Raw genomic sequence first — 13,665 nt, 5'->3', positions numbered from 1 at the left:
TTTTAGGATTCTATTCTACTTTTATACTTGTTCCTCTTCTTGCTTTTGCTTTTATTTAGAAATTTTAGGATTCTAATGAACGAGATTTGTTTACAGGATGATTATTAATTATTGAATACTAATGAACGAGATTTTTTTACCTAGAAATTTTAGGATTCTATTCTACTTTTATACTTGTTCCTCTTCTTGCTTTTGCTTTTATTTAGAAATTTTAGGATTCTATTCTACTTTTATACTTGTTCCTCTTCTTGCTTTTGCTTTTATTTAGAAATTTTAGGATTCTATTCTACTTTTATACTTGTTCCTCTTCTTGCTTTTGCTTTTATTTAGAAATTTTAGGATTCTATTCTACTTTTATACTTGTTCCTCTTCTTGCTTTTGCTTTTATTTAGAAATTTTAGGATTCTATTCTACTTTTATACTTGTTCCTCTTCTTGCTTTTGCTTTTATTTAGAAATTTTAGGATTCTATTCTACTTTTATACTTGTTCCTCTTCTTGCTTTTGCTTTTATTTAGAAATTTTAGGATTCTATTCTACTTTTATACTTGTTCCTCTTCTTGCTTTTGCTTTTATTTAGAAATTTTAGGATTCTATTCTACTTTTATACTTGTTCCTCTTCTTCCTTTTGCTTTTACCTAGAAATTTTAGGATTCTATTCTACTTTTATACTTGTTCCTCTTCTTGCTTTTGCTTTTATTTAGAAATTTTAGGATTCTATTCTACTTTTATACTTGTTCCTCTTCTTGCTTTTGCTTTTATTTAGAAATTTTAGGATTCTATTCTACTTTTATACTTGTTCCTCTTCTTGCTTTTGCTTTTATTTAGAAATTTTAGGATTCTATTCTACTTTTATACTTGTTCCTCTTCTTCCTTTTGCTTTTATTTAGAAATTTTAGGATTCTATTCTACTTTTATACTTGTTCCTCTTCTTGCTTTTGCTTTTATTTAGAAATTTTAGGATTCTATTCTACTTTTATACTTGTTCCTCTTCTTGCTTTTGCTTTTATTTAGAAATTTTAGGATTCTATTCTACTTTTATACTTGTTCCTCTTCTTGCTTTTGCTTTTATTTAGAAATTTTAGGATTCTATTCTACTTTTATACTTGTTCCTCTTCTTGCTTTTGCTTTTATTTAGAAATTTTAGGATTCTATTCTACTTTTATACTTGTTCCTCTTCTTGCTTTTGCTTTTACCTAGAAATTTTAGGATTCTATTCTACTTTTATACTTGTTCCTCTTCTTGCTTTTGCTTTTATTTAGAAATTTTAGGATTCTATTCTACTTTTATACTTGTTCCTCTTCTTCCTTTTGCTTTTACCTAGAAATTTTAGGATTCTATTCTACTTTTATACTTGTTCCTCTTCTTGCTTTTGCTTTTATTTAGAAATTTTAGGATTCTATTCTACTTTTATACTTGTTCCTCTTCTTGCTTTTGCTTTTATTTAGAAATTTTAGGATTCTATTCTACTTTTATACTTGTTCCTCTTCTTGCTTTTGCTTTTATTTAGAAATTTTAGGATTCTATTCTACTTTTATACTTGTTCCTCTTCTTCCTTTTGCTTTTACCTAGAAATTTTAGGATTCTATTCTACTTTTATACTTGTTCCTCTTCTTGCTTTTGCTTTTATTTAGAAATTTTAGGATTCTATTCTACTTTTATACTTGTTCCTCTTCTTCCTTTTGCTTTTACCTAGAAATTTTAGGATTCTATTCTACTTTTATACTTGTTCCTCTTCTTGCTTTTGCTTTTATTTAGAAATTTTAGGATTCTATTCTACTTTTATACTTGTTCCTCTTCTTCCTTTTGCTTTTATTTAGAAATTTTAGGATTCTATTCTACTTTTATACTTGTTCCTCTTCTTGCTTTTGCTTTTATTTAGAAATTTTAGGATTCTATTCTACTTTTATACTTGTTCCTCTTCTTGCTTTTGCTTTTATTTAGAAATTTTAGGATTCTATTCTACTTTTATACTTGTTCCTCTTCTTGCTTTTGCTTTTACCTAGAAATTTTAGGATTCTATTCTACTTTTATACTTGTTCCTCTTCTTGCTTTTGCTTTTATTTAGAAATTTTAGGATTCTATTCTACTTTTATACTTGTTCCTCTTCTTCCTTTTGCTTTTACCTAGAAATTTTAGGATTCTATTCTACTTTTATACTTGTTCCTCTTCTTGCTTTTGCTTTTATTTAGAAATTTTAGGATTCTATTCTACTTTTATACTTGTTCCTCTTCTTGCTTTTGCTTTTATTTAGAAATTTTAGGATTCTATTCTACTTTTATACTTGTTCCTCTTCTTGCTTTTGCTTTTATTTAGAAATTTTAGGATTCTATTCTACTTTTATACTTGTTCCTCTTCTTGCTTTTGCTTTTATTTAGAAATTTTAGGATTCTATTCTACTTTTATACTTGTTCCTCTTCTTGCTTTTGCTTTTATTTAGAAATTTTAGGATTCTATTCTACTTTTATACTTGTTCCTCTTCTTGCTTTTGCTTTTACCTAGAAATTTTAGGATTCTATTCTACTTTTATACTTGTTCCTCTTCTTGCTTTTGCTTTTATTTAGAAATTTTAGGATTCTATTCTACTTTTATACTTGTTCCTCTTCTTCCTTTTGCTTTTACCTAGAAATTTTAGGATTCTATTCTACTTTTATACTTGTTCCTCTTCTTGCTTTTGCTTTTATTTAGAAATTTTAGGATTCTATTCTACTTTTATACTTGTTCCTCTTCTTGCTTTTGCTTTTATTTAGAAATTTTAGGATTCTATTCTACTTTTATACTTGTTCCTCTTCTTGCTTTTGCTTTTATTTAGAAATTTTAGGATTCTATTCTACTTTTATACTTGTTCCTCTTCTTGCTTTTGCTTTTATTTAGAAATTTTAGGATTCTATTCTACTTTTATACTTGTTCCTCTTCTTGCTTTTGCTTTTATTTAGAAATTTTAGGATTCTATTCTACTTTTATACTTGTTCCTCTTCTTGCTTTTGCTTTTATTTAGAAATTTTAGGATTCTATTCTACTTTTATACTTGTTCCTCTTCTTCCTTTTGCTTTTATTTAGAAATTTTAGGATTCTATTCTACTTTTATACTTGTTCCTCTTCTTGCTTTTGCTTTTATTTAGAAATTTTAGGATTCTATTCTACTTTTATACTTGTTCCTCTTCTTGCTTTTGCTTTTATTTAGAAATTTTAGGATTCTATTCTACTTTTATACTTGTTCCTCTTCTTGCTTTTGCTTTTATTTAGAAATTTTAGGATTCTATTCTACTTTTATACTTGTTCCTCTTCTTGCTTTTGCTTTTATTTAGAAATTTTAGGATTCTATTCTACTTTTATACTTGTTCCTCTTCTTCCTTTTGCTTTTACCTAGAAATTTTAGGATTCTATTCTACTTTTATACTTGTTCCTCTTCTTGCTTTTGCTTTTATTTAGAAATTTTAGGATTCTATTCTACTTTTATACTTGTTCCTCTTCTTGCTTTTGCTTTTACCTAGAAATTTTAGGATTCTATTCTACTTTTATACTTGTTCCTCTTCTTCCTTTTGCTTTTATTTAGAAATTTTAGGATTCTATTCTACTTTTATACTTGTTCCTCTTCTTGCTTTTGCTTTTATTTAGAAATTTTAGGATTCTATTCTACTTTTATACTTGTTCCTCTTCTTGCTTTTGCTTTTATTTAGAAATTTTAGGATTCTATTCTACTTTTATACTTGTTCCTCTTCTTGCTTTTGCTTTTACCTAGAAATTTTAGGATTCTATTCTACTTTTATACTTGTTCCTCTTCTTGCTTTTGCTTTTATTTAGAAATTTTAGGATTCTATTCTACTTTTATACTTGTTCCTCTTCTTGCTTTTGCTTTTACCTAGAAATTTTAGGATTCTATTCTACTTTTATACTTGTTCCTCTTCTTGCTTTTGCTTTTATTTAGAAATTTTAGGATTCTATTCTACTTTTATACTTGTTCCTCTTCTTCCTTTTGCTTTTATTTAGAAATTTTAGGATTCTATTCTACTTTTATACTTGTTCCTCTTCTTGCTTTTGCTTTTATTTAGAAATTTTAGGATTCTATTCTACTTTTATACTTGTTCCTCTTCTTGCTTTTGCTTTTACCTAGAAATTTTAGGATTCTATTCTACTTTTATACTTGTTCCTCTTCTTGCTTTTGCTTTTATTTAGAAATTTTAGGATTCTATTCTACTTTTATACTTGTTCCTCTTCTTGCTTTTGCTTTTACCTAGAAATTTTAGGATTCTATTCTACTTTTATACTTGTTCCTCTTCTTCCTTTTGCTTTTATTTAGAAATTTTAGGATTCTATTCTACTTTTATACTTGTTCCTCTTCTTGCTTTTGCTTTTATTTAGAAATTTTAGGATTCTATTCTACTTTTATACTTGTTCCTCTTCTTGCTTTTGCTTTTACCTAGAAATTTTAGGATTCTATTCTACTTTTATACTTGTTCCTCTTCTTGCTTTTGCTTTTATTTAGAAATTTTAGGATTCTATTCTACTTTTATACTTGTTCCTCTTCTTCCTTTTGCTTTTATTTAGAAATTTTAGGATTCTATTCTACTTTTATACTTGTTCCTCTTCTTGCTTTTGCTTTTATTTAGAAATTTTAGGATTCTATTCTACTTTTATACTTGTTCCTCTTCTTGCTTTTGCTTTTACCTAGAAATTTTAGGATTCTATTCTACTTTTATACTTGTTCCTCTTCTTGCTTTTGCTTTTATTTAGAAATTTTAGGATTCTATTCTACTTTTATACTTGTTCCTCTTCTTGCTTTTGCTTTTACCTAGAAATTTTAGGATTCTATTCTACTTTTATACTTGTTCCTCTTCTTCCTTTTGCTTTTATTTAGAAATTTTAGGATTCTATTCTACTTTTATACTTGTTCCTCTTCTTGCTTTTGCTTTTATTTAGAAATTTTAGGATTCTATTCTACTTTTATACTTGTTCCTCTTCTTGCTTTTGCTTTTACCTAGAAATTTTAGGATTCTATTCTACTTTTATACTTGTTCCTCTTCTTGCTTTTGCTTTTATTTAGAAATTTTAGGATTCTATTCTACTTTTATACTTGTTCCTCTTCTTGCTTTTGCTTTTATTTAGAAATTTTAGGATTCTATTCTACTTTTATACTTGTTCCTCTTCTTGCTTTTGCTTTTATTTAGAAATTTTAGGATTCTATTCTACTTTTATACTTGTTCCTCTTCTTGCTTTTGCTTTTACCTAGAAATTTTAGGATTCTATTCTACTTTTATACTTGTTCCTCTTCTTGCTTTTGCTTTTATTTAGAAATTTTAGGATTCTATTCTACTTTTATACTTGTTCCTCTTCTTGCTTTTGCTTTTACCTAGAAATTTTAGGATTCTATTCTACTTTTATACTTGTTCCTCTTCTTCCTTTTGCTTTTATTTAGAAATTTTAGGATTCTATTCTACTTTTATACTTGTTCCTCTTCTTGCTTTTGCTTTTATTTAGAAATTTTAGGATTCTATTCTACTTTTATACTTGTTCCTCTTCTTGCTTTTGCTTTTACCTAGAAATTTTAGGATTCTATTCTACTTTTATACTTGTTCCTCTTCTTGCTTTTGCTTTTATTTAGAAATTTTAGGATTCTATTCTACTTTTATACTTGTTCCTCTTCTTGCTTTTGCTTTTATTTAGAAATTTTAGGATTCTATTCTACTTTTATACTTGTTCCTCTTCTTGCTTTTGCTTTTACCTAGAAATTTTAGGATTCTATTCTACTTTTATACTTGTTCCTCTTCTTGCTTTTGCTTTTATTTAGAAATTTTAGGATTCTATTCTACTTTTATACTTGTTCCTCTTCTTGCTTTTGCTTTTACCTAGAAATTTTAGGATTCTATTCTACTTTTATACTTGTTCCTCTTCTTCCTTTTGCTTTTATTTAGAAATTTTAGGATTCTATTCTACTTTTATACTTGTTCCTCTTCTTGCTTTTGCTTTTATTTAGAAATTTTAGGATTCTATTCTACTTTTATACTTGTTCCTCTTCTTGCTTTTGCTTTTACCTAGAAATTTTAGGATTCTATTCTACTTTTATACTTGTTCCTCTTCTTGCTTTTGCTTTTATTTAGAAATTTTAGGATTCTATTCTACTTTTATACTTGTTCCTCTTCTTGCTTTTGCTTTTATTTAGAAATTTTAGGATTCTATTCTACTTTTATACTTGTTCCTCTTCTTGCTTTTGCTTTTATTTAGAAATTTTAGGATTCTATTCTACTTTTATACTTGTTCCTCTTCTTGCTTTTGCTTTTACCTAGAAATTTTAGGATTCTATTCTACTTTTATACTTGTTCCTCTTCTTGCTTTTGCTTTTATTTAGAAATTTTAGGATTCTATTCTACTTTTATACTTGTTCCTCTTCTTGCTTTTGCTTTTACCTAGAAATTTTAGGATTCTATTCTACTTTTATACTTGTTCCTCTTCTTCCTTTTGCTTTTATTTAGAAATTTTAGGATTCTATTCTACTTTTATACTTGTTCCTCTTCTTGCTTTTGCTTTTATTTAGAAATTTTAGGATTCTATTCTACTTTTATACTTGTTCCTCTTCTTGCTTTTGCTTTTATTTAGAAATTTTAGGATTCTATTCTACTTTTATACTTGTTCCTCTTCTTGCTTTTGCTTTTATTTAGAAATTTTAGGATTCTATTCTACTTTTATACTTGTTCCTCTTCTTGCTTTTGCTTTTTTTTTAGAAATTTTAGGATTCTATTCTACTTTTATACTTGTTCCTCTTCTTGCTTTTGCTTTTATTTAGAAATTTTAGGATTCTATTCTACTTTTATACTTGTTCCTCTTCTTGCTTTTGCTTTTATTTAGAAATTTTAGGATTCTATTCTACTTTTATACTTGTTCCTCTTCTTGCTTTTGCTTTTACCTAGAAATTTTAGGATTCTATTCTACTTTTATACTTGTTCCTCTTCTTGCTTTTGCTTTTATTTAGAAATTTTAGGATTCTATTCTACTTTTATACTTGTTCCTCTTCTTGCTTTTGCTTTTATTTAGAAATTTTAGGATTCTATTCTACTTTTATACTTGTTCCTCTTCTTGCTTTTGCTTTTATTTAGAAATTTTAGGATTCTATTCTACTTTTATACTTGTTCCTCTTCTTGCTTTTGCTTTTATTTAGAAATTTTAGGATTCTATTCTACTTTTATACTTGTTCCTCTTCTTGCTTTTGCTTTTACCTAGAAATTTTAGGATTCTATTCTACTTTTATACTTGTTCCTCTTCTTGCTTTTGCTTTTATTTAGAAATTTTAGGATTCTATTCTACTTTTATACTTGTTCCTCTTCTTGCTTTTGCTTTTATTTAGAAATTTTAGGATTCTATTCTACTTTTATACTTGTTCCTCTTCTTGCTTTTGCTTTTATTTAGAAATTTTAGGATTCTATTCTACTTTTATACTTGTTCCTCTTCTTGCTTTTGCTTTTATTTAGAAATTTTAGGATTCTATTCTACTTTTATACTTGTTCCTCTTCTTGCTTTTGCTTTTATTTAGAAATTTTAGGATTCTATTCTACTTTTATACTTGTTCCTCTTCTTGCTTTTGCTTTTATTTAGAAATTTTATGATTCTATTCTACTTTTATACTTGTTCCTCTTCTTGCTTTTGCTTTTATTTAGAAATTTTAGGATTCTATTCTACTTTTATACTTGTTCCTCTTCTTGCTTTTGCTTTTATTTAGAAATTTTAGGATTCTATTCTACTTTTATACTTGTTCCTCTTCTTGCTTTTGCTTTTATTTAGAAATTTTAGGATTCTATTCTACTTTTATACTTGTTCCTCTTCTTGCTTTTGCTTTTATTTAGAAATTTTAGGATTCTATTCTACTTTTATACTTGTTCCTCTTCTTGCTTTTGCTTTTATTTAGAAATTTTAGGATTCTATTCTACTTTTATACTTGTTCCTCTTCTTGCTTTTGCTTTTATTTAGAAATTTTAGGATTCTATTCTACTTTTATACTTGTTCCTCTTCTTGCTTTTGCTTTTATTTAGAAATTTTAGGATTCTATTCTACTTTTATACTTGTTCCTCTTCTTGCTTTTGCTTTTATTTAGAAATTTTAGGATTCTATTCTACTTTTATACTTGTTCCTCTTCTTGCTTTTGCTTTTATTTAGAAATTTTAGGATTCTATTCTACTTTTATACTTGTTCCTCTTCTTGCTTTTGCTTTTATTTAGAAATTTTAGGATTCTATTCTACTTTTATACTTGTTCCTCTTCTTGCTTTTGCTTTTATTTAGAAATTTTAGGATTCTATTCTACTTTTATACTTGTTCCTCTTCTTGCTTTTGCTTTTATTTAGAAATTTTAGGATTCTATTCTACTTTTATACTTGTTCCTCTTCTTGCTTTTGCTTTTATTTAGAAATTTTAGGATTCTATTCTACTTTTATACTTGTTCCTCTTCTTGCTTTTGCTTTTATTTAGAAATTTTAGGATTCTATTCTACTTTTATACTTGTTCCTCTTCTTGCTTTTGCTTTTATTTAGAAATTTTAGGATTCTATTCTACTTTTATACTTGTTCCTCTTCTTGCTTTTGCTTTTATTTAGAAATTTTAGGATTCTATTCTACTTTTATACTTGTTCCTCTTCTTGCTTTTGCTTTTATTTAGAAATTTTAGGATTCTATTCTACTTTTATACTTGTTCCTCTTCTTCCTTTTGCTTTTATTTAGAAATTTTAGGATTCTATTCTACTTTTATACTTGTTCCTCTTCTTGCTTTTGCTTTTATTTAGAAATTTTAGGATTCTATTCTACTTTTATACTTGTTCCTCTTCTTGCTTTTGCTTTTATTTAGAAATTTTAGGATTCTATTCTACTTTTATACTTGTTCCTCTTCTTGCTTTTGCTTTTAGTTAGAAATTTTAGGATTCTATTCTACTTTTATACTTGTTCCTCTTCTTGCTTTTGCTTTTATTTAGAAATTTTAGGATTCTATTCTACTTTTATACTTGTTCCTCTTCTTGCTTTTGCTTTTATTTAGAAATTTTAGGATTCTATTCTACTTTTATACTTGTTCCTCTTCTTGCTTTTGCTTTTATTTAGAAATTTTAGGATTCTATTCTACTTTTATACTTGTTCCTCTTCTTGCTTTTGCTTTTATTTAGAAATTTTAGGATTCTATTCTACTTTTATACTTGCTCCTCTTCTTGCTTTTGCTTTTACCTAGAAATTTTAGGATTCTATTCTACTTTTATACTTGTTCCTCTTCTTGCTTTTGCTTTTATTTAGAAATTTTAGGATTCTATTCTACTTTTATACTTGTTCCTCTTCTTGCTTTTGCTTTTAGTTAGAAATTTTAGGATTCTATTCTACTTTTATACTTGTTCCTCTTCTTGCTTTTGCTTTTATTTAGAAATTTTAGGATTCTATTCTACTTTTATACTTGTTCCTCTTCTTGCTTTTGCTTTTATTTAGAAATTTTAGGATTCTATTCTACTTTTATACTTGTTCCTCTTCTTGCTTTTGCTTTTAGTTAGAAATTTTATGATTCTATTCTACTTTTATACTTGTTCCTCTTCTTGCTTTTGCTTTTATTTAGAAATTTTAGGATTCTATTCTACTTTTATACTTGCTCCTCTTCTTGCTTTTGCTTTTACCTAGAAATTTTAGGATTCTATTCTACTTTTATACTTGTTCCTCTTCTTGCTTTTGCTTTTATTTAGAAATTTTAGGATTCTATTCTACTTTTATACTTGTTCCTCTTCTTGCTTTTGCTTTTATTTAGAAATTTTAGGATTCTATTCTACTTTTATACTTGTTCCTCTTCTTGCTTTTGCTTTTATTTAGAAATTTTAGGATTCTATTCTACTTTTATACTTGTTCCTCTTCTTGCTTTTGCTTTTATTTAGAAATTTTAGGATTCTATTCTACTTTTATACTTGTTCCTCTTCTTGCTTTTGCTTTTATTTAGAAATTTTAGGATTCTATTCTACTTTTATACTTGTTCCTCTTCTTGCTTTTGCTTTTATTTAGAAATTTTAGGATTCTATTCTACTTTTATACTTGTTCCTCTTCTTGCTTTTGCTTTTATTTAGAAATTTTAGGATTCTATTCTACTTTTATACTTGTTCCTCTTCTTGCTTTTGCTTTTATTTAGAAATTTTAGGATTCTATTCTACTTTTATACTTGTTCCTCTTCTTGCTTTTGCTTTTATTTAGAAATTTTAGGATTCTATTCTACTTTTATACTTGTTCCTCTTCTTGCTTTTGCTTTTACCTAGAAATTTTAGGATTCTATTCTACTTTTATACTTGTTCCTCTTCTTCCTTTTGCTTTTATTTAGAAATTTTAGGATTCTATTCTACTTTTATACTTGTTCCTCTTCTTGCTTTTGCTTTTATTTAGAAATTTTAGGATTCTATTCTACTTTTATACTTGTTCCTCTTCTTGCTTTTGCTTTTATTTAGAAATTTTAGGATTCTATTCTACTTTTATACTTGTTCCTCTTCTTGCTTTTGCTTTTATTTAGAAATTTTAGGATTCTATTCTACTTTTATACTTGTTCCTCTTCTTGCTTTTGCTTTTATTTAGAAATTTTAGGATTCTATTCTACTTTTATACTTGTTCCTCTTCTTGCTTTTGCTTTTATTTAGAAATTTTAGGATTCTATTCTACTTTTATACTTGTTCCTCTTCTTGCTTTTGCTTTTATTTAGAAATTTTAGGATTCTATTCTACTTTTATACTTGTTCCTCTTCTTGCTTTTGCTTTTATTTAGAAATTTTAGGATTCTATTCTACTTTTATACTTGTTCCTCTTCTTGCTTTTGCTTTTATTTAGAAATTTTAGGATTCTATTCTACTTTTATACTTGTTCCTCTTCTTGCTTTTGCTTTTACCTAGAAATTTTAGGATTCTATTCTACTTTTATACTTGTTCCTCTTCTTGCTTTTGCTTTTACCTAGAAATTTTAGGATTCTATTCTACTTTTATACTTGTTCCTCTTCTTGCTTTTGCTTTTACCTAGAAATTTTAGGATTCTATTCTACTTTTATACTTGCTCCTCTTCTTGCTTTTGCTTTTACCTAGAAATTTTAGGATTCTATTCTACTTTTATACTTGTTCCTCTTCTTGCTTTTGCTTTTATTTAGAAATTTTAGGATTCTATTCTACTTTTATACTTGTTCCTCTTCTTGCTTTTGCTTTTATTTAGAAATTTTAGGATTCTATTCTACTTTTATACTTGTTCCTCTTCTTGCTTTTGCTTTTATTTAGAAATTTTAGGATTCTATTCTACTTTTATACTTGTTCCTCTTCTTGCTTTTGCTTTTACCTAGAAATTTTATGATTCTATTCTACTTTTATACTTGTTCCTCTTCTTGCTTTTGCTTTTATTTAGAAATTTTAGGATTCTATTCTACTTTTATACTTGTTCCTCTTCTTGCTTTTGCTTTTATTTAGAAATTTTAGGATTCTATTCTACTTTTATACTTGTTCCTCTTCTTGCTTTTGCTTTTATTTAGAAATTTTAGGATTCTATTCTACTTTTATACTTGTTCCTCTTCTTGCTTTTGCTTTTATTTAGAAATTTTAGGATTCTATTCTACTTTTATACTTGTTCCTCTTCTTGCTTTTGCTTTTATTTAGAAATTTTAGGATTCTATTCTACTTTTATACTTGTTCCTCTTCTTGCTTTTGCTTTTATTTAGAAATTTTAGGATTCTATTCTACTTTTATACTTGTTCCTCTTCTTGCTTTTGCTTTTATTTAGAAATTTTAGGATTCTATTCTACTTTTATACTTGTTCCTCTTCTTGCTTTTGCTTTTATTTAGAAATTTTAGGATTCTATTCTACTTTTATACTTGTTCCTCTTCTTGCTTTTGCTTTTATTTAGAAATTTTAGGATTCTAATGAACGAGATTTGTTTACAGGATGATTATTAATTATTGAATACTAATGAACGAGATTTTTTTACCTACAAATTTTAGGATTCTATTCTACTTTTATACTTGTTCCTCTTCTTGCTTTTGCTTTTATTTAGAAATTTTAGGATTCTATTCTACTTTTATACTTGTTCCTCTTCTTGCTTTTGCTTTTATTTAGAAATTTTAGGATTCTATTCTACTTTTATACTTGTTCCTCTTCTTGCTTTTGCTTTTATTTAGAAATTTTAGGATTCTATTCTACTTTTATACTTGTTCCTCTTCTTGCTTTTGCTTTTATTTAGAAATTTTAGGATTCTATTCTACTTTTATACTTGTTCCTCTTCTTGCTTTTGCTTTTATTTAGAAATTTTAGGATTCTATTCTACTTTTATACTTGTTCCTCTTCTTCCTTTTGCTTTTATTTAGAAATTTTAGGATTCTATTCTACTTTTATACTTGTTCCTCTTCTTGCTTTTGCTTTTATTTAGAAATTTTAGGATTCTATTCTACTTTTATACTTGTTCCTCTTCTTGCTTTTGCTTTTATTTAGAAATTTTAGGATTCTAATGAACGAGATTTGTTTACAGGATGATTATTAATTATTGAATACTAATGAACGAGATTTTTTTACCTACAAATTTTAGGATTCTATTCTACTTTTATACTTGTTCCTCTTCTTGCTTTTGCTTTTATTTAGAAATTTTAGGATTCTATTCTACTTTTATACTTGTTCCTCTTCTTGCTTTTGCTTTTATTTAGAAATTTTAGGATTCTATTCTACTTTTATACTTGTTCCTCTTCTTGCTTTTGCTTTTATTTAGAAATTTTAGGATTCTATTCTACTTTTATACTTGTTCCTCTTCTTGCTTTTGCTTTTATTTAGAAATTTTAGGATTCTATTCTACTTTTATACTTGTTCCTCTTCTTGCTTTTGCTTTTATTTAGAAATTTTAGGATTCTATTCTACTTTTATACTTGTTCCTCTTCTTGCTTTTGCTTTTATTTAGAAATTTTAGGATTCTATTCTACTTTTATACTTGTTCCTCTTCTTGCTTTTGCTTTTACCTAGAAATTTTAGGATTCTATTCTACTTTTATACTTGTTCCTCTTCTTGCTTTTGCTTTTATTTAGAAATTTTAGGATTCTATTCTACTTTTATACTTGTTCCTCTTCTTGCTTTTGCTTTTATTTAGAAATTTTAGGATTCTATTCTACTTTTATACTTGTTCCTCTTCTTGCTTTTGCTTTTACCTAGAAATTTTAGGATTCTATTCTACTTTTATACTTGTTCCTCTTCTTGCTTTTGCTTTTATTTAGAAATTTTAGGATTCTATTCTACTTTTATACTTGTTCCTCTTCTTGCTTTTGCTTTTACCTAGAAATTTTAGGATTCTATTCTACTTTTATACTTGTTCCTCTTCTTGCTTTTGCTTTTATTTAGAAATTTTAGGATTCTATTCTACTTTTATACTTGTTCCTCTTCTTGCTTTTGCTTTTATTTAGAAATTTTAGGATTCTATTCTACTTTTATACTTGTTCCTCTTCTTGCTTTTGCTTTTATTTAGAAATTTTAGGATTCTATTCTACTTTTATACTTGTTCCTCTTCTTGCTTTTGCTTTTATTTAGAAATTTTAGGATTCTATTCTACTTTTATACTTGTTCCTCTTCTTGCTTTTGCTTTTATTTAGAAATTTTAGGATTCTATTCTACTTTTATACTTGTTCCTCTTCTTGCTTTTGCTTTTATTTAGAAATTTTAGGATTCTATTCT

The sequence above is a fragment of the Euprymna scolopes genome, chromosome 46, assembly GCF_053919585.1.
Source record: "Euprymna scolopes isolate OS-2025 chromosome 46, ASM5391958v1, whole genome shotgun sequence".
Lineage (NCBI taxonomy): Eukaryota > Metazoa > Mollusca > Cephalopoda > Sepiida > Sepiolidae > Euprymna > Euprymna scolopes.
Note: the sequence above shows the minus strand (reverse complement) of the source record.